General features: G+C 40.1%; 1 protein-coding gene across 1 annotated transcript in view; it reads right to left on the reverse strand.

Moving 5' to 3' along the window:
- The window catches only part of ADGRL2 (adhesion G protein-coupled receptor L2), a 619,868-nt gene that overhangs the window by 498,321 nt on the left and 94,935 nt on the right, over window positions 1–26,612 (reverse strand). The window contains 1 exon segment of the mRNA NM_001190488.1: window positions 23,926–24,134. The gene's annotated coding sequence lies outside the window, so the exon portion shown is untranslated.

Here is a 26,612-nt window from a genome sequence, read left to right on the forward strand (position 1 = left end):
GTGGTATTAATATTTTTAAAAATGCAACCTTTTAACAAACAAAATGACTTTAACAATCAATTTAGAATCAGTAGTCCTTAAACTATACTTCAGGGGAAGATCTATGAGATTCAAGAAAAAGTAAATCCCAACTAACACGAAAGCAACATTTTAATCATCAAGATGCAAATGAGGAAACTATAATTGTGAAAATAAAATGAGAAGAGGGTACATAATTCCATATGAAAAAAAGCTCAAGAATGAAAAGAAGCCAGTTTGGAGAAAAAGTGCATCCAATGATAGCTCATGTAGAGAAAAAAGGCAAAAGGAAATGAATTTAAGTAAACTAGAGGAAATTTCTCATCTCATCTTATATTGTCTTTTACGTCTAAATAAGACAAAATTATTGTGAGAAGTTTTGAGGAAACTCTGAAGCCTTCCTATTTTATAATTATACATCCTTTTTTCATGGCTCCTGCTGGAACTATGCTGATATACTCTTAAAACTCTTACCTTACTTTGCCTTCTGTTTCGGAAGCAAGTGTAATCATTAGGAAAGATTAGCTCTGCTACTTTCTCTGTTGTCCTGCATGATGTAGGCTGAGGAGGCTTTTGAGGTCACCACTAATATTATCATTTCCCTCATTAAAACAACAGCAACGACTCTGAATAGTCTGAGTGGAAGGGAGCTTTCAGAGAGGCAAGCCTGGCCTCTTAACTGGAGCCTCATATTCCAGGATGGGGACATTAGACAGAAGGCAATCAATTGGGAAGGGCTGAGGATGTTTGAGCAAGGGAGTGAATTAACCAGAAATCCAATTTAAGCAGATGAAGTGTGTGTACCATAGATCAGAGTGAGGACAGAAAACAGATCTATTCAATAATTAACCCAACAAATACTTTGAGCAGTGTTTAACATTTGCTAGTACTCTTTTCATGATGATATTCTATATTAATAATATAGTATGTTGATACTATAATGATACTTAATAATAGTAGTACTAAGTTTATTTTTTTATTTTTTATTTTCAGTAGTACTAAGTTTAATAATGAATTGTTCTTTTTGGTACTATTAGATACCGAGGACAACCAGTTGGTCAAGGTCTCCGCTTTCACAGACAGAAGACAGACATAAAATATCACACAGTTGAGAGAGAATGAGTGAAGGAGGAGAGAAACATGTGTTTTAAGAGTGTCTAATTCTAGAAGAATGCTCTTGTTATGTTAAGCTGAGTCTAAAGCTGTGAAGATTGGATAGTAGGCTATTGTTATAGTCCAGACAAGAAAGAGATTAATGAGAACCCAGCCTAGGTGGGAGCAGTGGGAATTAAAAGGAAGAAAAAGATGCAAGAGGTATTTCAGAGACAATCAATAGAAATTGGCAAGTGCTGAGATGTGCAGTACAGGAGAGGGAAGAGGCATAGATGAATTAGAAACTTGGGGCCTCACTGAAGAAAGCAGGCTGTTGTTAACAGAAATACAGATGTCACAAGACCAAACTAGTGTGATGGGGTAATGATGGATTTGGGTGTGGTACCTTGTGTTTTCTGTGTCAAAAAACATCTCATGGAGGTGACAATAAGTAGCTGAGAAACGAGCACAAGAGAGTGGGGTGTCATTCTGATGGGCAGTTAAAGCTGTGCAGGTCGTCTATAATCCTCAAAGGTAATGAAAGATCGTCTATAAACCTCCATAGATGTGGGGGTTCTGGGAAATGATGTAATGAGGGGAAGGGAGAGAGGTAAGGCAAGTAGGAATAGCACCAGACAGTTACATACTCATTCCTGTGTGATGGACACGCACTCTACAGGGGTCAGTTCCCTTCATTTTCACCACGACCCCTAGACAGCAGATTTTGCTATTAATCCTACTTCACAAATTAGGAAATGGAACTACAGAGAGGTTGCTGAGGCCACACAGCTCATATGGGATAGCGTCTCAGAGCCTCTGTCCTTAACGCTATTCCGCCTAACGCCTCTTAGGTGGAACAAGTGATTATGAAAAGCGGGTTGCTCTTTGCCAAAACAGATATCCTACGGATTAAATTTAAGTGGGAGGTTAGCAAAGCATGGGGCTGAGCTTGAGAGGTAAAGCAACATGCATGAGAAACACGGGCACAGAGGGGGCTTTTTTATTAAGCAAATGACAACATGCAGAAGAGGTTTTTTTTTTTTTTTAATTAATTAATTTGAGAAAGAGAGCAAGCAAGAACACAAGTGGTGGGGAGGGGCAGAGGGAGAGGGAAGCTCAGCAGGGAGCCTTGACCTGGGGCTTCAACCCAGGACCCTGAGATCCTGACCTGAGCCAAAGGCAGACACCTAACCCACTGAGCCACCCAGGCACCTTGCAAAACAGTTTTGTCAACACTTTTAACAAGTGCTATGAGGACACGTGTAAGATTCTAGGAAAGACTGTATGAGGGGGTCCTAACCTGCTGTGTGGGAGGTTCAGGGCCTTTGCAATCAGGGAAGGCGACCTTAAGAATCTGCCGTTTCAACTAAGACCCAAATCTGGGAGTGGAAAAGAAGGACATTCCAGATGTGAGGGCCCTTCAGTGGGAGGAGCTAACCGGATTCAAGGGGTAAAGAAATCTGGGGCAAAGACAAGGGAGAGGAGGCCCCTAAGGCTTCTGGACTTTATCCTAAGAGTAGTGGAAAGGTACTGAAGGGGATTAAGCAGGAGAGTGACAAATTAAGGCACAGAGAGTTTAAGGAAATTGCTGGAGATCATACAGCTGCTAATTGAGCCCCAAGGAAACCCAGATCATCCCAGCTCCAAGGTTCCTCCCTCTCACAAAACGATATTACTGTCCAGAGCAGGGCGGCAAAATGTTTAATAACCAGCTCTCCAGGGAAAAGGGAATGATTTGCAGCATTTTTTTGATATTAGTGGTGTAATTGCTATCGTGGATTTTAAGCTACTCACGTGTCCCAAGTTACTGATGCAGAATTGGGAAGAGATGCTCCCTATCATACCAGGACATGGCATTTTTAACATTCAAATGCAAAGGGCAGAAACACCCTCAAAAACATAGAAAACAGTTCAATAATACAATAATTAGGACGTGGCGAGCTCTATGTATTTGTTGACTTTGTTTTTACCAGGTTATTTAAATCAAAACTTATACAATTGATTTTTAATAGTGACTCTCTGGGGAAACAGACAGCCTGCCAAATTCCTGAAAACTTATTAATAGGATCTCCTGAGCAGGTACAAGCTGGCACCACCTCAAAGAATTATGTCTTGGGTACAGATTTTTATTTTCTTGCTTCCTTTTTGGGAGATGGTTCCTGGACTCTTAGATAAAATATGACTCATGTCTTTGTACTTACCTCATTGTGTGGATCGTGGAGAATATTCAATGAGAAGAAGATGGGTTTCCCCTCCAAAAAAAAAAAAAAAAAAAAAGAAAAAGAGTAGGAAAGGGGAATTTGGGAGAGCCGGGGCTAAGCATTGTCCTCCGTGGGGACACCAGGTGTCTGATAGCCAACCTTTCTGGCTCACTTTTCACCTTTGCTTTCAAACAGTCAGGAGAGCCAGCTCCTGGTTTCAAACACAAATTTATAACTGTTGCACTGAAGCTAAACTTATATTCTCTGTATCCATTATCATTCCGTCCTATTATTGTCATGCAACCTCCTCTTTAGGAAAATCACTGGACCCTAAAATAAAATGTTCAGAAAACATGCAAATGAAAATGGCTTAAACTCTCAGACTTTGGCAGTGTTACTTGAGTTGCTGTGGCCTCAGAAGGGACAATCATAATATTTTTCTGGCTGTCTTGTCTTGATTTATAATTCGAAATCTCCATAAATGATAATAGAGAGGGCAATTATCAAAGAAATGGAAAGGGCAATTATCATTAAATTGAAAACACATCACACATCCAACAGGATGAATGACTGAGCTAAAAACAGATTTTGTGGATCTTGCAACTGTTCCAAAAGAACTTAATGGAGGCAACTTCATCTCCCCACCTCCTCCAATTAACCAGATGACTTTGGATATATTTTCTCTCTTTTTTTTTTTTTTTCCCTTGGATGATACCGCAAGGCCTGTTAAACTAATCTGCCTGAATACTGACACTACTTAGGAGATGTAAATTTATGAGACTAAACCAGTTGCTGTTTGCCTAGTGTGAAAAAAAGCTTTCCTTTTTTTTTTTTTTTTGTAAAAACAGTAGAGAAAAATTAGTTCCCTTGTTTGTACATTTGTGATTCCAGGAGACTGTAGACGCCCGTCTCATCTGCCCTTAACCCTTGCAATGAATCTTTTTAAGTGAGGCAACATGGTGTTTTTGTTCATGAGGTTAAATAATAGACTAGACGTTGAAACTCCCCTAAAGGGCTTTTGTCTTGGTTGGATAAATTGAGCAAATTATAATCCAACCTATAGGTATCAGTGATCCTTACTATAAAAATGGAAGCTAGGGATCCCTGGGTGGCGCAGCGGTTTGGCGCCCGCCTTTGGCCCAGGGCGCGATCCTGGAGACCCGGGATCGGATCCCACGTCGGGCTCCAGGTGCATGGAGCCTGCTTCTCCCTCTGCCTGTGTCTCTGCCTCTCTCTCTCTCTCTCTCTCTCTCTCTGTGACTATCATGAATAAATAAATAAAAAATAAAATCTTTAAAAAAAAAAAATCCTGTCTTTTAAAAAAAAAAAAATGGAAGCTAGAGGTGAATGTTTAGGGATGCCTTTTGTGGAGAATTCTTACTATTTGGATTTACCGTTTTAAAGAGTAGAATTAGGGAGGTTCTCTGGAAAGCGTAAAACGTGGAAGGGGGAACAAAAACAAAACAAAAATTCCTTTTGTCAGCACATCTGGATAGTAAAAATAGTGGTGGCATGAACGTCAATATCTGCCCATCTGAAGCCTTATATAAATCTGATCCTATCAGATCTTGACAGGGAATATGAAGGGCTCCCCTTTTCATATTAAGGTCTAGCATGCTTATCTTTGTAATATACTGATCACGAAGAAACTAAACATGGAATGATGCAAATGTTCAGATGAACTTAATTTATATTCATTTCATCTGGGTTTCTGCTTCCCCCATATTGGTTCTTGACAGAACCATTGGTCCTTGACCTGCCATTGGCTAATGCTTAACCAAGATTAGATTTGTTTACTTGAGAACAAAGAACCATAGGATGATACCAGCCCATGCGGCTACACTCTCTGTTACAGAGCTCAGACACTGTGGTAATAGTTGAAAAAGAAAATCTAGTCCGAAAGAAAGATGGAAAGAAAACTGATATTTACTAATCACCTATTATTTCTCATAGGTGATTTCTAAATTTTCTAAAAATTACATGTAATTTTTAATGTTGCCGCTATCAGGTATCGAACCTGTTGGCGAGTCCTGTATTTGTATATCCTCCCTGCCCAAGCAAAAGCAAATCAGTTAAATTTTACTATGCTATCCTGTGACTTTTGCAAGTACCTTCCCCTTCATGTTGGAGGACCACGCTGTGCTAGCTATGTGCATGCTCTGGTGTTTTGTCGCTTGGAGAGCGGAATACATGCTGTACTGTCTGGCTGCCAGCAATATGCAACATCAGTGCTGAATATTTTCCTTTCAAAGACATATGATTCTCTATTAAGTCATTTTTTTTCCTAGCTTCTATCTTCCACATATTCTAGAACAGTTTTTCAATGTGAGAAATATTTGAGAGTTTTCCCAAAACAATAAAACAGAAAAAATTTTTGTCCAATTTACTCACTATGAATTTATATGAATATGTGCATGTATCCATAAATTGCTCATCTTGAATTGATTTGTGTGTGTGTGTGTGTGTCAAGGAAAGAAAATTGTTACATTTATCAGTTTATCTTGGTCAGTAAATTTGTTTTTAAATACTAAGTACACTAAAATCCAAGGAGGAGGAGTATCCTTTACAAAATTCCCCAAAGTTCGGAGTGCTTTGAATTTTTTTGAGCTCTCAACCATATGTTGAGTAAGTAAATGACTCTTGGACATCCTCACGAAGGGGCAGCGGTGGAGGGAATTCCCCTTGAATTCTAGGAAATGTTCTTTGCACATGATGTTTATTTCCTTTGATGTCACAATTTTTCTTGAATCATGTAAATATTTATTTTAAACATGGTTGTTAAGGCTTATTCAATAGTCTGTTTCAATTCCTGTGTCAAAAACTGGGTGAAGCAGAAAGGTCAGTTTGTGGACCGATATGTTCTCAGATTAAATATTGAATTAGTAAAAAATGAACCTAATATTATTTTAATATTTTAAAATGTGTTTGGAACAGAAGGGGAGTTTCTGAAAAATAAAAAAATTGAAAAGCTAGCTCGTCTAAAATAAAGCACATTATGAGTCATATTGATAGTTTCTTCATCATCGATATTTTTGAAAATTGGTACATGTTTATCAATTGTGTCCAGTATTTGGGTTGAAACCCTTTGTCAACTGTATTTCCTTCTCACAGGAACCCCGTGAGGTAAGCCTCACTGCCCGATTTTACACATTTTACAACTCAGAGAAGTTTAGAAAATCTTTTCATGTCAGTAAGCAAGCAAACAGCAACGCAGGGACTTAAACCCGGACCTGTCAGATTCTAAGCCCTGTGAGTGGCACATGGCAGTTCTCAACGTGTGCCAATTGTCAGCCCTTCTGGAGGCAGAGTAGGACTTGTTCACCTCTCTGTGCTTCTTAAGACAGTTATAGTTAAAAGCTGCTCCAGGTAACAGATGATATCCTAATTTCTAAAACACTTAAATAAATCAGAATGTCAATTCTCTCTGATTCCTTCTGATCATAATCTTCCCCCAACCCCAATCACACTCGCATGTTCCACAACCAAACATCCAAGTTCTATATTCACCAGGAATCTGTTCACTTATTCATTCAACAAATATGCACAGCACCCTCATTATATAACAGGCATTTTTCTGGGCCCGGAAAAAAAAAAATGAAGTCGCTGTGATTGTAAAGTTTATATTTGGATAGGAGAGAGAAAATAAACACATACATACATGTATATGGACATAATTGTTAAGTCAGTTCAAATAGCAGTAAATGGAAAGAAGACAAATAAAATGGGGTCAAGGACTAGAACCTAATAGTGACTGACTTTTACTGAAAAAAATATCACAAGTGTCAGACACTTGGTTAGGTATGTTACATAGATTAATTATTTAATTCTTACAAGACTCTCTGCGGTAGATATTGTACCTCTGGTGGATTGAAGATGGCAGGAAATTATTAACCAGTCCTGAAATTGAGAGGTAGGGTTTAACTTCTCTCCCTTGGAGTCCCTTGGTGACTTGCTTGATGAATAAAATGAGGCAGAAGAGACAATAGACTAGGTCTGGACTTCGGCTTTGTACCTTTGGAGCCTTGGGCTGCCACGTAAGAATCAGACTAAGGCTTCCACGTTGTGAGAAAGCCCAAGCCACATGAAGAGGTCAGGTGTAAAGTGAGCCTCAGGTGGGCTGTCAGCCAACAAGGATTAATGACGCATGTGGGATGGCCAGCCCCCTCAAGCCTACTATTCACTTGGTATCTGACCTCACCAGAATGACAAACCCCAATGAGAACCACCCAAGGGAGTGTAGTCATTCACAGAAAAGTGAAAGATGATAATAGATCGTTGGTTTAAACCAACTGGGTTTAAACCAAGTTTTGGGGATGTTTTGTTATGCAGCGATGAATAATTGGAACGATGATTATGATTTTTTTTTTCCTATAAAAGAGAAAACCAAGAGAATGAAAGGCTGAGTAATTTGGTTGTCAAATGGTAGAATTGGGATTCAAATCCAGTCGGGCTGACCCCCAAGCACCATTTTACATTCTATCCTGTAAGCCTCCTCCCTAGAGTGAAATCAGCATCGTCAGCGTGTCCCTGACTAACGTTGGCAGTTACCATCTAGTTTACATTTCATTTTCTCCCTTGAATCACAACGGTTAAAACTCAGGGCACACTGCCATGGGAATATGATTGCTCAGCTGGGGTGCTTTTGCAAAGAGACCTTGCGGTGTCCTTGACCCGGAAGTATTATGTGGTCCAAGACCTTTTGTGGATTGGAATCTTAAGCAAAATAAGGAGAATATGGAGGAGATTGACCTGTGCTAATCTATAATCCTTTCATTGTGTCGTGAAATTACGGGAATGATTCAAGTGAAATAGGAAATTGCACGGCATTTTGATTAAAGAAAAGGAGCATGAAGTAATTTTGTTAAAATAAAAGGCAAATAATTGTCACCAAATCAGATTTCTTGGCATACAAATATGTTACATCCCTTGTCTAATACACAGGACTGATATTCGGATGGGAAAGGAGTAACCGGATGTCTGTAGCATGATAGCATTCACCGGCAAGAGGCTGAGCCAGATGTTCCTTCCTCAACAAGGAAGGACAGATAAAAGTACAAGGCTTCCAAGCAAGCCCACAGTGCATATTTCCCAAAGACGTTTTTCCTCAGAGTATTTAATTTAGTTTAGCTGTTTCCATTCTGAAGACTTTTGTATACACAACAATAGAACAGCTCACGATAGCTCAGAGGAAAGAACTTTTATAGAGATGCTGCACATTTTACCCCCCTCAAGCCTTGCAGGGGAAACTCCTGGTACTCTTGGAACTTTCCTGTCAGACTCTTAAGACAATCCAGTGCCTTTTCCAAGCAGGAAATATGATGTTCCAAAGACAACTTGACCTCCTGTTTGAAAATGGTGGTGGTGGAGGGGGGCGCGGGGGTGGCGGTGGGGGGTGGGTGGGTGAGTTGGGGAGACAAAAAGGGGCATAGCCTGAGTATACTTAATTCATAGACCCACTCACAAATACAAACAAGTTAATTTTGTTAAGAACGCAAGATAACATTTCACTTAAGACAAAATCCCAATCATTTATTCTCCTCTGGAGTACTTCTTATGCATCCTTGAGTTTTTAAAAGTTCAAGTGTTGCATAAAAAATCAACATAATTACAGAAAGCAGTCCTTAAACAAGAATATCCTGTTTTGTTTCCTGCATACTCACTGGGGTGGCTCATCTGAATCCTTGACAACATCCAACTCCGAGAAGAAAACATCAAGACTGCTTGCTGATCTTGGTTTTTACATAGAGCTCCTCAGCAGTAGGGCTATTGGCCCCACCGTGTAAGCCGACAATCGCCCTATTGTTTACTCTCCAGTCAGAAAAGCGATGCTGCTTTTCTTCACCGTGTATGGTCTCTATAATCCTAACAGTCATGTTCACTCAGCAGTAAGCCCCAATATATGTTTCCCAGAGGAGTTTCAGATACATGAGATAGATTAGCATCTCTGTGGCTTGATGCAATCTGTGACAGACTCGACAGTAATAAACATTTTCAAGTGTGGTCAGTGCGAGATTCTTTGCTGAAGAACAATTTTGTTCCTGAGGTAGGGGGGAAAAGAAAATTAGCAATGACTTTTTGGGTAAGGAACTACATTGGCTCCGGGATAATACAACGCCCTGAACCTCTTGCCCTCTCGGCATTTCATTCTGTGCAGAGGGAGGAAAAAAGCCCAATTGTGTGCTGATGAATTAGAAAACTTCATGAACATTCAAGAAATACACACGCCACTACAAATTAAGCATGAGCAGGGCAAGGTATTCATCCTTTCTGTCAGATTCTGTGGGAAGTACGCCTTATTAGCATGGAGGCCCGAAGTAGTAGCGTGTAGGCCATGTTCACTTATCCTACAGAAGAAGAACAGGCCATCTCAGCTCAGGACAAATAAATAGCCTGGATCCTCCCCCCCCCCCCCCCGCCCCCTCTCCCCCCCATCTCAATCCTACACTTGAAAATCACCAGATGAAACCCTACATCCATCTCAGCTTCCAGTTTGTCTTGGGGTTTACAAGGGAACTCGGTTTTGCATTTTAAATCAGTTCCATCATAACCCTGAAAGTGATCACAGGGCTGCTAATTCTCTGTCTCCTGTTTCCACCACACCCCCCCCCCACCTCCCCTTTCGAAGCTTTGAATTTGAATGGGACCCGAAGATTCTCTGGGGGTCATGTTTGTGGCCCTTGAGGAGCGGCCTCTCTGCTGCTTTCAGCTGATTTCCTGGCATGTTTCGCGGGGATTTGTGGTGAGTGGCAGCTCTGGAATCACTTTTCATTCTGTCAGGTTGTGGTTAGGCTTAGTGGGGTTTCTTTGTTATACTGGCCACTACTAGTCAATTCCCTTGAACATATCTGGTTTTCTCTTTCCCCCTTGAAGAAAAAAGAAAAAAGAAAAACCAAAAAAGAAAAAAGAAAAAAACAAAAGAAAAAAGAAAAAAGAAAAAAAAAAAAAAAAAAAAAAAAAGCAGGTCCAGACTCTCCACCTTACCCCCAAAACACAAACACAAAACAAACATGCATATCCTCTGGAAGTCCTGGGGGGAGATAGAGAAGGAGAGGTCCAGATGTTCTCAACATCCCAATTTAATTTTGATGTCAGACTATAAAAGATCTTGGGAGGGCCCCATTTCCCGTACCTGTTCTGCTGACACGCTGTTTTATTAAAGAATCAGGGATAAATTTTACTACCGCATTTTTATGTTAAAAACAAAAAAAAAACAAAACAAAACAAAAAAAAAAACCTAACACAAAATGCGAATTTTGGAAGCCCCGTGTTTTCTTCTTCTTTCAGAACAAACCTGGAAAATAGGAAGTTAAATCTGAATGTTGGTAAAATATAACAAAAACTCTAAGAAGCCCGTCAGGATCCAGTTTTCCATGGGCACCGTGGGGTGGTGTGGGGGTGTGTGTGGGGGTCTGGGCGGGAGGGATTTGGCACTTTAAGTGCATGTCGTTTTAAGCCAGAGCTTAACAGAGTTTTGTATTTCATGAATTAGTTTTGGGGGAAGGAAAGGAAAAGAGAACAACGTAAGGTTGCCAACATTTTCTATTGCCAAGTTAGGCTGGTTAAAAAAAAAAAAAAAAAAAAAAAAAAACACAACAAAAAACAACAACTAACATTGAAACCTTACATCATTTCTTTAAAGAAAGGCCACGTTAACATCAGCGGGGGGTGGGGGGGCGGGAGGAAGGAGGAAAGCCGTCATCTTCAAATACAAGCCAGCCTTCACTAGAATGAAGAGTTGGCAACTTTTACACCAACATGCCACAAAGGCCTCCAGAAACAGCCAGTTCCTGAAACACGCCAAGCCCCTTCCCACCTTCTTGCCTGTGCACCCGCCATTCCTCTGACTGGAAGTCTATTCCCTGGACATTGGCAGAGCTCTCCACTCAAATGGAACCACAAGAGGCAGGGCTTCTCTAACCACACTGTTGAAAGCCCCACTCCCCAGACCTCATGCTGGCAAACCCTCCTCCCCGCTTCCAGGCCTCTCCATCCCGGGCCTTTCCACCCTGGGCCTCTCCATCCTGGGCCTCTCCATTCCAGGCCTCTCCATCCTGGGCCTCTCCATTCCAGGACTCTCCATCCCGGGCCTCTCCATCTCAGGCCTCTCCATCCAGGGCCTCTCCATCTCAGGCCTCTCCACCTCAGGCCTCTCCATCCCGGGCCTCTCCATCCTGGGCCTCTCCATTCCAGGCCTCTCCATCCTGGGCCTCTCCATTCCAGGCCTCTCCATCCTGGGCCTCTCCATTCCAGGCCTCTCCATCCTGGGCCTCTCCATTCCAGGCCTCTCCATCCTGGGCCTCTCCATTCCAGGCCTCTCCATCCCGGGCCTCTCCATTCCAGGACTCTCCATCCCGGGCCTCTCCATCTCGGGCCTCTCCATCTCGGGCCTCTCCATCCCGGGCCTCTCCATCCCGGGCCTCTCCATCTCGGGCCTCTCCATCTCAGGCCTCTCCATCACAGGCCTCTCCATCCAGGGCCTCTCCATCCCAGGCCTCTCCATCCCAGGCGTCTCCATCTCCGGGCTCTCCATCCCAGTCTTCTCCACCCCGGGCCTCTCCACCCTGGGCCTCTCCGTCCCAGGCCTCTGCATTTTCCTTACTTGGCTTCAATCTTTGTCAAGTATTTGTTACTACCCGGGGCTGCATTTTGTTTGCTCATGATCCGACTCCCCCATTGACAGTATAAAATACACCGGGTCAGAGGCTTCAGATCATTGTGTTCACCTCTTTTTCTCCACTCCCCGGCCTGGCACCTGTGAGGCACGAGGTACTTACTCGTTCCAGCTACAGGTGTGTCTGAACGTATGGTCCGTATTTTCCTTATGTTTGAAAAGAACGACTGCGCTGCCTGCGCCTGTTGGTGTGTGGAAACGATTGTTTTAAGAAGGGGATTGACGCGGCCTTTAGGCATAGATCAGGGCACACCTGAAGGAAGCACACATCTGACTCACCCAGACTTCACTGCAGCTGGTCTTGCCTAGCAGGAGTGAAGCTGTGCTTCGTAGGACCGGCAGCAAGCTGAGGCGAGGCTAACCTGGGGTCCCACTACTGACTTAGGGACAAGAAATATTCTTTACGCAGACTTAGGCTGTATTAACAGCCTCTCCCTCCCTCCCCAAATCACTGAATTATGTAGTTCAGGCATGGCTCCTTAGCACCTCTTGGATAACGAATGCATTTAAAAAAAAAAAAAAAAAACAAGAAGATGTTTATTAACAACAAGAGAACATGAGAGTGCAAGTATCTCCTGGATTAAAAAAAAAAAAAAAGGAACAGTAGCATCCACGTGATAGCATGTTTAGCTATTACCTCTCACAATTAATTCACCATGAGTAGGGGAACTCTGAAGTAGGGTTCACAGTCAGGCCATACTGCCAAGAACACTGGGGCATCCTAGAAAAAGTTGCCTTTGCAATGGGTTGTGGAGAGTTCACAAATGTAGGTAGTAGGTGTCAAAAGTGCATTTTCCAAGTGTTTGTGCCGTCCGGGATCCTGGGTAGGTGACTCTGGGATCCTGGGTAGGTGACTCTGATTTCTTTCCTTGAAAAATATCACTTCTGGGCACGTGGGGCTTGTTTTTCCCCTAAAAAATGGAGAACGAGGGCAGCCTGGGTAGCTCAGCAGATTAGTGCCCACTTCAGTCCAGGGCATGATCCTGGAGTCCTGGGATCGAGTCCCACCTTGGAGTCCCTGCATGGAGCCTGCTTCTCCCTCTGCCTGTGTCTCTGCCTCTCTCTCTCTCTGTGTGTCTCTCATGAATAAAAAAATAAAATCATAGAAAAAAAAAAAAAAGGAGAATGAGCCCAGATGCACCTAATGCAAGTTCCGCACAGATTTTTCTTTTTAATTAGGGTACGATATCTGCTGTTGGGGCCACAGTTCTGAGTAGCAGTAACAGGTAGTAACATGATGGTACCCAAATACATGAGATCTGGCAATTGGTGAAGAAAGTGAGTTTAGGGCACGTACATGAGTGTGTGTGCACACGTTTGTGTTGTGCATATATGTGAGAGGGTTAACGTATTTTGGTTATTATCATAATGATGATGTGGTAAATGGAAAGTGTAAAAGGGTTGATTTTTTGGAGTTCCTTTCTCTCTCTCTCTCTCTCTGTCTCTCTGTCTTTCTGTGTCTCTTTCTTTTATGCTACAGCGTGGAATGGAGCAGGGGATTTAGAAAGCCTCTGCTGATTAATCCATCATCTTCTGACAACTGAATTCCCAGAAACAGAGTACCAGACTTTCGCACAAAGTGTCATTTTGACTGGAATCTTTCAAGTTCAAGGCTACCAAGTCCTCAGAGGAAGACTGCCCCATAGCGGGGCCTCAAATAGAGGTAGCTTCTAGTGTCGTTATCCATTAAGAAGCCAAGGATTGCAGGGTCTGGCCAGCCAATTCCATGTCTCCAGACCTCCCCAACTGCCGTGTCAGAGAATGTTTGGGGAGAAGCAAAGACTGATGACAGCTGGACACTTACACTGAAGGGTAAGAATAAAAACATTACATGGTTTTTAAGGAAAAATCAGAGAAATGAGGTTTGGGGCCATCACCTCACCAATGAACTTATTTTAGGATTGTATATCTCAAAGATTAAAAGTAAAACCGAAGCTTAATTTCACAGAAATTCGAAATAAAAAAGGTCCATTTACGTTTCAGAACTGCCCCGGCACAATGACAGAGGCAGTTATTTTTGGTAAAAGTGGATTGTGGACCGAGTAGCTGGTGAGAATGCTCTTAAGTATTCACGTAGGACAAAAACCTTCCTGGCACTAATAAGTCTCAATTGGTTTTTCAGCTGCACTGTGGTTTATTGTGCGCTTTAAATCACCTCGAAGACTGCACTACATACCATTGTGTCTGTTAGAAAATCATTATGGGGCAATTAGAAGCAATGCTGTTTCACAGATGAACATGGAATCTTCCTCTGAGTCTGACTGCTACGCACTTCCTCCGTGCCTCTTGTGATTATCTACATTTGTGATGGTCAAGAGATACAGCTGTCGGGAAAGCACGCAACAGGTGGCAGTTGTGGGGTTGACGCCTCATCCATTCTTGGGTGCTCCCTGCCACCCGAGCTCGGGATTTCCATAAGTGCTGGGGTGCAACTGACTCCTTTTAAGCAACGTGTGTTTGGAATGGTCAGTGACAAAATTCATCTTCCTCCAAAAAATGAGAAGAAATCGAGGAGTCCTTGCGAAGTCAAATGTGCACTATCATACTGAAATGGGTCGACCTTGGAAACTTCGTAAGCAGGACAGATAAGAGCAAGCAACTACAGAGAGAGCCTGAAACATTGGGTAGCGAGATACCACTTTCCTTTCCGGAGGACGGTGAGGCGAGATCAATCGGTTCTTTCATTTTTTGTAAAGCTCTTTCAAGATTGGTCTTATGTTTTTTTAAGAAAGAGCGATTTAACCTTGGCGTCAGTAATGACATGACTTGTTGAATGACTTAATCTCTGATGAAATTAGTCTAAGTGGTTTAAGAATTAATTAAGTGGTTTCTTTTTTGCATTTCAGGTAGCATTTTACCATGCAATACGTAAAGCTTCGCTCTTTGCTATTTTTACAGCACATATATACGTGTAGAACATTATTATGGGGACAGGAAAAGAAGAGGAAGTTGATTGACAAAGATGCGAAACACTGCACTGAACGATTCTCGTGCTTGTGCTAGGTTATTCAGGAGCCAGAATCTGAGTTACGGATTCTGTTATAAATTATGACCGGGATGCCTGGGTGGCTCAACGGTTGAGTGTCTGCCTTTGGCTAAGGGCAGGATCCCGGAGTCCCAGGATCGAGACTCACATTGGGCTCCTTGCTTGGAGCCTACTTCTCCCTTTGCCTGTGTCTCTGCCTCTCTCTCTCTCTGTCTCATGAACAAATAAAAAATAATAATAATAAATAAATAAATTATGACCGACTCATGCTTCTTCCTCTCAGGTACACAAACTTCCAGGTTCTAGAGCCTCATTTGTGTTCGGTGGGCAATCCGGGTTGCCTGGATGTATTTATTTTAACACAATGACAAGACAGTATCGAGTAAGAGGCCTATGTTCTGCTCCTGTGCTCTAGACAATGTCCTAGGCATGCCTGCCTGGCCCTCGATCCATGCTACTAAATAATATTCAACTATCTTTAGTTTGACCTGAATGTGGGTGTAGGCCAAAAAAGTCTTAAAAGCAGCTAACATGAGGATAACCATGTCCCACGGGGTTAAGCTTAATTTCGTCAAAATTGTTGTCTTTTCTTTTTTGTGTTAGCAAGATCATGTCCAGCAGTTCATGGAGATTTATATTTCTTCTAAAACATGACACTGCGACATTAGTGACATTTTCTGTTTGTCTATTTATGTCTCCAAAGAGGTAACCACATGCCATATACGTTTTCTGTTAATATATTTGCAAGTCGGTCTCGCTGGTTGGTCTTTGAAAGATTTCCAGTGGATAAAACATGTGGAATGAGAAGCTATAAAAAGGAGTTTTTGGTGAATGTGAAGCAGAGCAGGGAATGAACAGAAGCTGTAGGAAACATGGTACACTGCATAGTAAAGTTTTGAAACACATTATATGTGTTTTGGAACAAAACCAATCATTTCACTTATTCTAAGAGGTTAATATGTGCCCGGTATTATGATAAACACTTATTCCATTTTATTGTCTTATTCTCACAAATATGTGAGATTGGTATTATTATTATTGCCACTGTACTAATGAGAAAATGGTGGTGAATGGCTGACAAATATTTTCCTAGGGCCCCATGGTAAGATGATCTTCCAAGGCCTCAGAATTTGCTACTGAGAGTATAATTGTTTCTTCACTAAACAATTCACTAAAATAATACGTTGTGCATATAAGCTATTCCATGATATTCTTAGTGGATGTACACGCCATTTACTAGAGCAATGAAAAAAATAGATGTGCTTTTATAATGAAATACACCTTTGTAACTTTTAAAATAATACAATGCCTATAAAAAATAAGTTTGATGGACATAAAAATGCGTGTTCTTTTATAATTATTATTATTATCTTTAAAAAATGTGTGCTCTTTTAAACTTTCAGGTATTTTTAAAAATAAGTAGAGTGTGAGTGGACAATTTTCTCTGCTCAGAATTTCATCTGTTCTATAACGGATACAAAGATAATTTTATGACATCTTTTAATAGAACTGAAAGAAAATTCTTCCTTTCATCTGTTGAGTGAAATGCGTCTTTAAGTATCACTACTAAGAACATTTTAGAGACCCTCTTTCTACCACCGGTGGAAAGTAATACGTTTCCAGCAGAGACAAGTGTGGGAATGACATGACAGGATACATTTTCAAAATAAGCATATCATAAAAATGATTGGTAGACTGCATATTCAGGGGAGGTGAAAAGAATATGTCGTTGAGATGCTCTGTGGTTACCTCCAGAATCTTGCCATGACGCTGGCATCTAGCATGACACCGTAATGACAGCTCCAACACTCGTGTGGATAAGACGAATCCACGGTGGAGCAAAGCACCATGAAAGCACATGCAGCATAAAAATAAAGAAGGGCCACTGTCTTCTGACCCTGCTTGCAGTCGTGAGCGAACTACCATAAAGCTGAGCCATGCAGCGAGCGCGGAATATTACAGCTATAATTGCCCTTTGCGATTATCCTGCTGCCTAATTCACGCAGGGGAGAGGGGTCTAATTTTTGTAACAGTCCTGAAGCCTTACTTTATGGTATTTCTTATTGTACAGTTTTAATTTTGAATAAGTAGGAGCTCTATCTCTAGTTATGATGTTCACATCCCCGTAAGTAAAGGGAGGATCAATAGTAAAAGGAAACCAGCAAATTGTAGGCTTTGCAGTAAATCTAAGGTATTAGGTGGACATAATTTAAACAGTTGTTTTCCTTTTCTTGAAGAATAAACACATACTAGGAGGGAAAAAAAAATGAGGCTCTAAAGGGATTATGCATTCCTAAATATTTTATAGCTGTGTTAAATGCAATGCTGTTCCATGGTTCCACAGCTGACTATTTGCTGATGATCGTGGACTCGTCAACCGAAAACCCAAAAGATGCTATTTGAGGTTTTTCGTGTGGTTTCAGCCTTGGCCCTTCTGTCAGGGTTTCGTTGCATGATTGTAAAAGAGCAACTCTTTGCGTGTGAGAAGACGGATGCTGGTGATTTAGGCAGGGAACACACCACCGTGCTTTTACTCAGCTGATATTTAATGATTTACCATTTAATGTAGTTCATCTTTCATAACCCTGAGTTCAAACAGAAGCAGCTGCTATTAGGGATGCAATAATACTGAACTTCCCACCCGCGACCTGGGAGAGCTTCTTTTGCAGCTTTAGCTCCTGGACCCAGCTGGCCTTTCCACCCAGCACGACAACTGAAGGAGAGAAATAGTTTGCTTCCCGTCAATGGAGTCCTGGACAGAATGTATAATTATGCCGGATAAAGATTCCCAAAACAAAACTCCTTGTGTTAACATCACGGCAGTGTTGGAGGACAGAACCCTGCGCTTTATCTCCTAAAGCAGAAGAACGCTGAGAAAACACATGGAAACTCGTGCTGAGTTGAAATCAATTACTAAGGGTGGAGGTGTCCCCTGTTGCAAACCTGGAAGGTGAACGACTCATTTTCTTATCATTTTGACCTGCTTTTAATTAGTGTGGAGAATGTTTGGTAAAGTATTTGAAAAGGCTTCTTTCCTCTGATTTTAGAAGGTATCTAGATAAATATAGAGATCCAGATATTCAGATGAGCGGATGGATTGTCGAGAGATGACGGAGAGACAAAATACTTCACAACAACAAAAAGGCTTTCACAAAAACTGAAGTATAAGAGACATCTAATGAGATTGAAGTCTTTTGGAGGAAGGATGATATCTAATATGCTGCTGAGAATTATAGCATTAATGTTTTCAAATAGAGTGCTTAAATACATTTTTCCTATCCAAAGCATTATCTAACTTAATCATCTGTTTTCACTTTGGCATCATTGGTAAGTGATTAACAAGCAGATTATAGGCTTGGTTGCCTCTCTCCCCTGCCCCCCCTTTCTTTCGTTTTTCTTTCCTTGTCTGTGCATAATCCAAATATCTGTAAATTAGGATTTACAACAACAACAGCAACAACAACCACAAAAGGATCATGAACTTTCATCACAATTACAGGCCTACTGGCCAACAACCGTTGCGTAGTCATGACTTTATATCTCCTTCCACAACTGGTGGATGGAAAATGATTTTCTTTTCCAAGAACATATTCCTAGAAGACAATGAAGGCAGGTAGACCCTTCACCATGAGATGCTTTCACTGTGAGAAATGTACGTTAGCGGTGTCATCTCTGGTGGGGTTAGATGTACTGAAACTGCCGGATGGGTTCTCTCTACCTCTTGGCCGCATTTTTCAACCAGAAAGTGAGAGTCAGGCATCTCCTCAAGGGATCTTTGAAGATTTTTTTTTTTTAAAGCTGTGCCCATGGTTCAAAAAACATTTTAATTTACCTCTATGCATCATTTGAAAATACTGTCCTAGAGAGATTCCTACATTTCCCAAAAGTTTGATGCTGCTAAATATTTTGGATTCGTCATTCAGCGAGCATTTAATAATTGGCATAGCATTTATAATCATGCGATTATGACATTTAACAAGATAAAGAAGACTTTCTGTATGAGGTTGCTGAAAGGAAACAGTCAAAAAAATGTAAATGTGCTCTACCTTACGTTTAATCATTGTAAAGTTGTTGAGAGAAGGTTTCTTTGTCCCCTTTTAAGGCAAAATCCCACTGCCTGGGCTGCTACTGGTCCCCAGTGCACAGGATTCCTGATTCTCAGCCTCACCATGATTTGTGGAGAGAATATTTCAATTGTTTATTTATTTGTAGCTTCCAACAGAACCCCGTGTGGGGAAGTGGATACGTTAGTGTAGGGAATTGGGCCAAAGGTATGATTTCTTTTAAAAAGGAATGATCAAAGTCTACATTCTATTTTAACTTGGAACTGTTTAGGTAAGTTGCCACAAATTGGAAAACAGGTATAAATGTATCAACTTCAACAAGTTAGAAAGTTTGATTTGGAATCCTATCCAAATTCATTTTTTCGGCTTGAATACAGACAGGTATTTTATGAGATTTTTATTTCCCTATTTGCTCAATTCCAAGATTTATAGGAGTTCTAATTGGAACCATGGCAGAAATGCCACCACAAAAACAGTGGGGGGTTTTCTCCACAAAATTTTATTGTAATTGTTTCCAGGCCCAAGGGCATATTATCATGTGGAAATATATATTTTAAAACAGCGTTTCAAATTTATTTAGTCTTTTAAATTTTCAAAATAAAAATCCATTTTTTTGTTTGTTTTTAGAGGGCAAGATGTTATGGTTCATTTTATTTTGATTAGCCCTACCTAACATATTTGTTGGCTAACTAGGTGTTGGACACTATATTTTCGCAAATAGCTAGAACAGATTTTAATCTCTAGTGAGTTGGATTATTCAGGTGAATGTGCATAGAGCACTTAAAGAAACTGAACATTTCAAAATTGTCTATTCCTATGAGCTGTTTCCAAGTGAGCCTCTTAAAAACAAGTTTTTTTTTTTTTAAATAAGGGAAGAAAAAATGAGTAAACATGGTATTGTAATGCAAAGAAAGTGTCTAAATGGTGCCATGTTTGACGGGAAGTGGCCGTTGGGGCTGATAGCAACTGAAATCTCCTAATGCGGTTTGGGGATTATTGATTTATCTAAAAAAAAAAAAGTTGCAAGAAGGAAAAACAGAAAAACAGACTCTGTTTTTTTTTTTTGTTTGTTTTTTTTTTTTTTTAGAAAAACAGACTCTTAACTACAAAGAACAAACTGCTGCTGGTTACCAGAGGGGTGGGTGGGTTGGGATGTGCATCAAAAAGGTGAAGGGGATTAAGGCTGCACTGATTGTGATGAGTACTGAATGATGTACAGAATTGTTGAATCACTATTTTGTACACCTGAAGCTAATATAACACTGTGTGTTAATTAAACTTGAATTAAAAAAAATAAAAAGGCACCAGATCACACAATGACAACATACAAATTAGAAGAGTTTAGAAATATATCAGATTTTCTTAACGAAATGACCTATCAACCTTAGTAGCAAGAAAACCATGTCTGGAACCCAAATTATGAAATAATAAGCCAACGTATTTAAGGAAAAGTGGTAGACACTAATTCAAGAAGTAGGGGCTGGTCACAGATTTTCTATCTACTCTGACCTTCAATACTGTCATTCTGCTCACAACCCATGACATGATGCATATCACCAAAGGACCTGTAGAGAAAAATAATCCATTCAAAGGGTTTGAAGTAAGGCATCATTGACGTAAGAAGGAAAATAGATCTTACTTCTCTTATTGTCTCCAAAGGAACTAGGAAAAATTCATATCAGGACCCAATGGAATATTTTAAGGGAAAATTACAAAAGAAAGCATTAAAGGAAAGTACCTAGGGATGCCTGGGTGGCTCAGTGGTTGAGCATCTACCTTTGGCTCAGGTCATGATCCCAGGGTCCTGGGATGGAGCCCTGCATTGGGCTCCCCACAGGGAGCCTGTTTCTCCCTCTGCCTATGTCTCTGCCTTTCTTTGTGCGTCTCTCATGAATAAACAAATAAAATCTTTAAAAAAATAATGAAAAGTACCTCGTGGAAACTTCTGAAAATTATTTTGTAAAATGATAGTCAAGGTTAACGACCAAAAAAATATCCATGATTCCCCTCATAATGAATTATCAATTTAGAATTGAATGATGGCAATTAGAGTATTTTTCTTATGAAAATGTGAGTTTTTAAAAGAATTATATTTAATACTCCTCATTAATCCCTATTCTTTTTAGAGGGACAAAAAAATACTACAGTAATCCTCATGGGCCACAACAGATTCTCCTGTAATTATAAAACACATTTCAGGAGCATTTAAATTGTGTTTTATAGGGAAAGCAGGAGGATGTAAGAGAAGATACATGTTGTATCTAGAATAAAGTAAGGCATAGAAAGAAAAAAAATTCTTTAATTCTTAAAACAGTGAATCTTAATGCATGTTCTAAAGACCACTTGCCTGAGAATTACCTGGGACACTTGAGAGAAATGCCACAGATTTCTGGGCTCTATGCCAAATCTACTGAGCCTGATTCCAGGGGAATGAAATTCAGAACCTGTCTTACTACATACATAGTCACAGATGGTTCCTAGGTACAGAAAACTTTCCAAATCACTCTCATAAAAGCCCGTCTTTAGCCCGTATGATCACTTAGGATCACTGGCCAAATTGAAGTAAACCAGTGGGATTAGGTGAACTCTGAAACAAGTGGAATAAGAGAAATGGAACATTTTCTGTCTCATCCTGGAATTTTGGTTGGTTATCTTGCTCATGGTAGACGCTCATGGTAGACGCTTGCTCATCTTGCACATAGTAGATGCTCAACCAATATGTGTGAAATGAATGGACAAATGCAATTTTATCCATGAATACAAAATAAATGTTAGAAAAACAATTAGACATGTTTAAAGGAGACTATTTTATCTACTATAGGTATATAATAATATTTGGAATTCCGAAGACAGATAATTTAAATCACAGAGGATGTAATAAGTGAGGAATGAGGAGACAAGCTAGATATAATCAGAAACTCTTTAGAAAGTTCCTGTTAACATAGAGATAGAGATGTTGAAATTGCTAGCTACTATTTTTTTTTTTTTTTGAACTCTTAGTATTCTTAAGCAGGAAGATTGTTTAGGATAGCACAGTGCAGTTTCTACATTTAGGGAAAACTTTATTACACTTAAAAAAAAAATCAAGAACATGAATGTTCTTACCCTTACATGGTTGCTGCAAGTAAGATTGCTTCCATTTCAGCAACAAGAAAAATGAGAAATTCACTTTTACATGTTTACTCATTTACTTATTTAGCAAACACTTACTCATTGGCTATTGACCATTCTGTGCATAGTTAAATATGTTCCCTGGCGATGAAAGGCTCGTAGCTCAAAATATTGAGAGGAATGACTAAATCACATAAGGGGGATAAGGGTAAATATGGATCTATAAACAAGTGCCGTATTTTGTGGATCATTAGAGGTGGATCGGGGGCTACTCTTTTCTTTTTTAAACCTCTGCGACGAGTCTGCTTGGAGACCCCATACTTTAGTAGGTAAATACTTACTTGAAGGTGAAAATCAAGAACTAGCTACAGAAACACTGTCTCTGTTGGTATTTCTGGGCTCGCCCCGAAGGAAACATTCCCCGTTTTATCACAGATGGTTACCCATTGAAGTCGGATGCTCTGATTTGGGTCATAATCATTGGGAGTATTTGTGAGCAAAAGACATCAGCATGTACATCTAATTCTGTCTTTGTTGGAGTGAGCCGTCATTGGCTTAATGCACACGAACTCAAGTGTTTACAGACGATCATTAAGAGTTGCAGTGATATTTCCCCTTCCTCTTACCGTATCTTTCCTGGGGATGTGGCCTTCCCCACTATTGTTACACTGGGTGTGTCTACATCCTGCTTCTTTTGTAATACCTGCTTAACCTCTTTGATGGTTGTGTCTACTTAATGAGTGGACCGTCCCCTAACTGCTGAGACCACTATTGCATAATTTTAACAAAGAGATTATATAAACACACACACTGGTGTCTCTTAATTAAGAATGTGACGGTTAGATGAAGGTATTTGGCAATAATTGAGATCAGTAAGTCATTAAAAATTCTTCCCTGATACTACTAATTTGTTTGTAATAGCCTCATAATTGCAGCATATTAAACAAAGACGAATGTGGGCTGGCCTACACGTAAAAAAGTATCAGTCTTGTCTTTTCTGGCCTGCACACTGATAATTCCTACTTCTGGAACAGTTGAAATGAGGCCTGAGGAGAGAAAGCTATATCGCATGCCTTTGGCTGGCAACCTCCTAACATTCAGGGCCTTTTCTGAAGGGTGGTCTTCCTTTACACAATGTTTGTTGTCACTTGGTTACATTGTGTAGTCTAGGAGAAATCCCAGAGATGCAGGTGCCTTATGAATACCCAGATGGGAAATGGAAGATGATCAGACTTCCTCCTAGACTCTATGAGTCAAAGGAATGACAAAAGATTTTCCTTTGAAACGTGGGGAGAGGGCAACTGAATTTAAAATGTCTTGTACACAAATGACGATAATGCCTTGCATGAGCCTCTTTCTTAAAGACGCGAAACCTGTTTTCTAGAGCTTTTCCCATCACCAAAATACAGCCAGAGTCTGTGATTAGACTCAGCAGCTGTTTAACAGTGCCAGAAACACTTAGGAACTTCCACAATGTTTCCTTCAAGCCAAATAATATCCGCCAAAGAGCACACTTCGGATGCATTCACCACGGACTCAGAGGGAAGAGTGCCACCTATTGAACCAGGGCCTCAGTATTCACAGCACCTGATGGGTCCTTCCCAGGCTCCCTTCCACTGACCCACTGGCACATCCTGTTTCCCTCAGAGAGCTGGATATAATAATGCTCTGAGGTGGTCTGAAGTTCACGTGTAAGTGTGCTCATATCATGCTCTATAATTTGAGGAAAACACATGAATTTTAATCAGTTTTTAAAACAACCAGGCCTCTCTTCTCATTTACTAGAATGGAAAAAATTCACTTTTATTACCTTAAAGATGCCAAACAGTGCCATTTTATTACTGTGGGAAGCTGGAAGTCATTTCCGAACTCTTTTGGCAAGGGTGCTATGTAGAGCATCCAATTCAGTTCTTTAAGTGTCTTCTGAGAACCACCACACAAACTGTGATTTACTGTCTTCAGGAGTTAAAGGGACTCTTTCTACCCTAAAACTGAAGAAAGAAAGGTGAAGTGTGTTTAAGAAGCATCCCATGAGACTTGCAAGAATATGAGTCAGCACAGAGCAGGCCAGACATAAAGAATGTTTTGATAACCCACAAACATTTTCCAACTTGTAATTTTTAATCTGGTTTAAAAGATTAGGTTGGTAGCCTTCAGAAATTGTGAGGATTTTTGAAAATGAATCCATCAGTCTTCAGGCCACTTGGACAAACTTCTTAACATTTAGTGGCTCTGTTTTCTTGCTGTTTGCTTCCTACACAGGTTTTGGTACACATCTACTGCGAATGTATAATGTCATAGTTTAAAAAATATATAAAATATAGAAATAAATATAAAAGTATAAATATATGAAATATATTTATATATACACATATAAAAATATATAAATCTATATACACACAGACACCCCCCCCCCCCATACACACACACACATTCCCATACTGTGGCAATGCCTAAATTTTATAAACAGATATTTGGCTAAAACAAGAATTAAATGCATATTTTGCATGTTTTCTAATTTACATAACCAGAAGATGGCAAGACTCCAGTTATGCCTCTTGCCACTCAGTAGCAACCAACAACGATTTGAATTCATGCATTCTTTTGTTGACTCAAATCTTTAATAGCTTAATATTATATAAGCTGGAGACTGCTATTGCTCTTAATTAATATAAACTCCCACACATGTATATTTTGCCCCCAAAGTTATTTTATTTGGAGATTTTGACTGGCTAGTTTGTGTAGTCATAAACACTAGGCCATTGAGGACAAAAACACTGAGAGAGAAACAAGATATTTAAATCACCAGTCAGAAAATACATCGCATTGTAGTGCCTGACAAAGGGTAGGCTCTCTATCAATATCTGAAGAAATAATTGAAGGGATAAATTATACCACCGTGGAAAATAATTAGTCTATCAGATAAAAAATGAAAAGCTGTTTGATAGTGTAAAAGGAAATCCAGTAAACTCTTTCTTGACTAAAATCAGGGAACTATTGACTTCATGTAAAAGGCCAATCTTTACTTGCCTTTATATTTTTAAGCTTTGACTAGTCATTGTCCGATGCAGGTCTCAAAGCAGTGGATAATATTTCTCTGGTTATAAATAAACTCTAATCTTTCATGGAGAAATTTCTCTCTGGTAATTGTATTCTAAACGGAGACTTTTATTCATAAATGGTATCAAAACGGCATCCCCATTCTGCATTTTTTGGGGGTGAAATTAATGTTTTCTTACAATATTGTGGTTGTTAATGAAAATAATATTGTTTTGTCCTTGCTCTGACAGGTAGGTGAATATAATCTGCCATTTAGAATGGCATAATATTAAAATATTGAAATATGATGTGGTTTATTCCTTGTTAGGACCAGGATGATATATCAGTTCTGAAGTGGAAGAGTCACACTTGACAGCTGGTTTAGGATTTCATGCTATTTTCATTGCTAAAATCTAGTAGGGGTAACAGAGGCCAAATCTTCAAGTAGCACCTGCCAGGCAAACGGTGGAGGGAAGTAGGGGGCTGGAGCTAGGGAGCCAGAGAGTGCGATGGATGCATCTCTTCTGTCCAAAGGCATCCAGGATGTCTGACTTCAGGGAGTGAAATCCTGCTCAAAAGCTTTGACATGCATCTAACAAACAAGTAGAGAAAATATCCAACATCAAATTCACCACTAAATCGCTGAATCATAATTAATAACTACTAAAAGGAAACACTAGAAAAAGAACGGTATTTAAAGATAAGGTAGGAAGCTGGTTTTTTAAAAAAAGACATTATGTCCAAGAAGCTTGATCGTCCAAAGTTTGCACATACGTTGGACTGATTCATGTATTTCCTATATGTATATGTCAGTTATTCTTTTGATATTTCCACTTATGCATCCATCTCTCATACATTTGTACCACAAAGTATTTACACATCATTTTATTTTTTCATTCATTCATCAACCCAATCTGCCTTGGGGACCTTCTAAATAACAAGCACTATTACTAGTGAATGAAAGATGTAAAAGATGGAGTTCCTTCCCTCAAGATGCTTAGAGTCCAGCTGGAGAAAAAGTGCAGTGTGACAGATGCTATTATGACACTACTCTGAGGAGAGGGGCCTGTAAATCACACTGATGGGTCGGGGAAGCTGATGTTAAAGCTGGATTTAATTTAATTTAATTAATTAATTTATTTATTTTAAAAGATTTTGTTTATTTATTTGAGAGAGAGAGAGAGAGAGAGGAGAGAATGAGCAGGGCGGGGAGGGCCAGAGGAAGAGGGAGGAGCAGACTCTCTGCTCATCAGGGAGCCTGACATGGGGCTCGATCCAGGACCCCGGGATCATGACCTGAGCTGAAGGCAGACACTTAGCCAACTGAGCCACCCAGGCGCCCCAAAGCTGGATTTTAAAAGATAAGTAAAGAGAATGAGGTAGATAGTGAAGAAGAAAGTTAATTGTAGACAAAAGCCATGCATATATAA

This window comes from Canis lupus, chromosome 6, assembly GCF_011100685.1.
Source record: "Canis lupus familiaris isolate Mischka breed German Shepherd chromosome 6, alternate assembly UU_Cfam_GSD_1.0, whole genome shotgun sequence".
Lineage (NCBI taxonomy): Eukaryota > Metazoa > Chordata > Mammalia > Carnivora > Canidae > Canis > Canis lupus.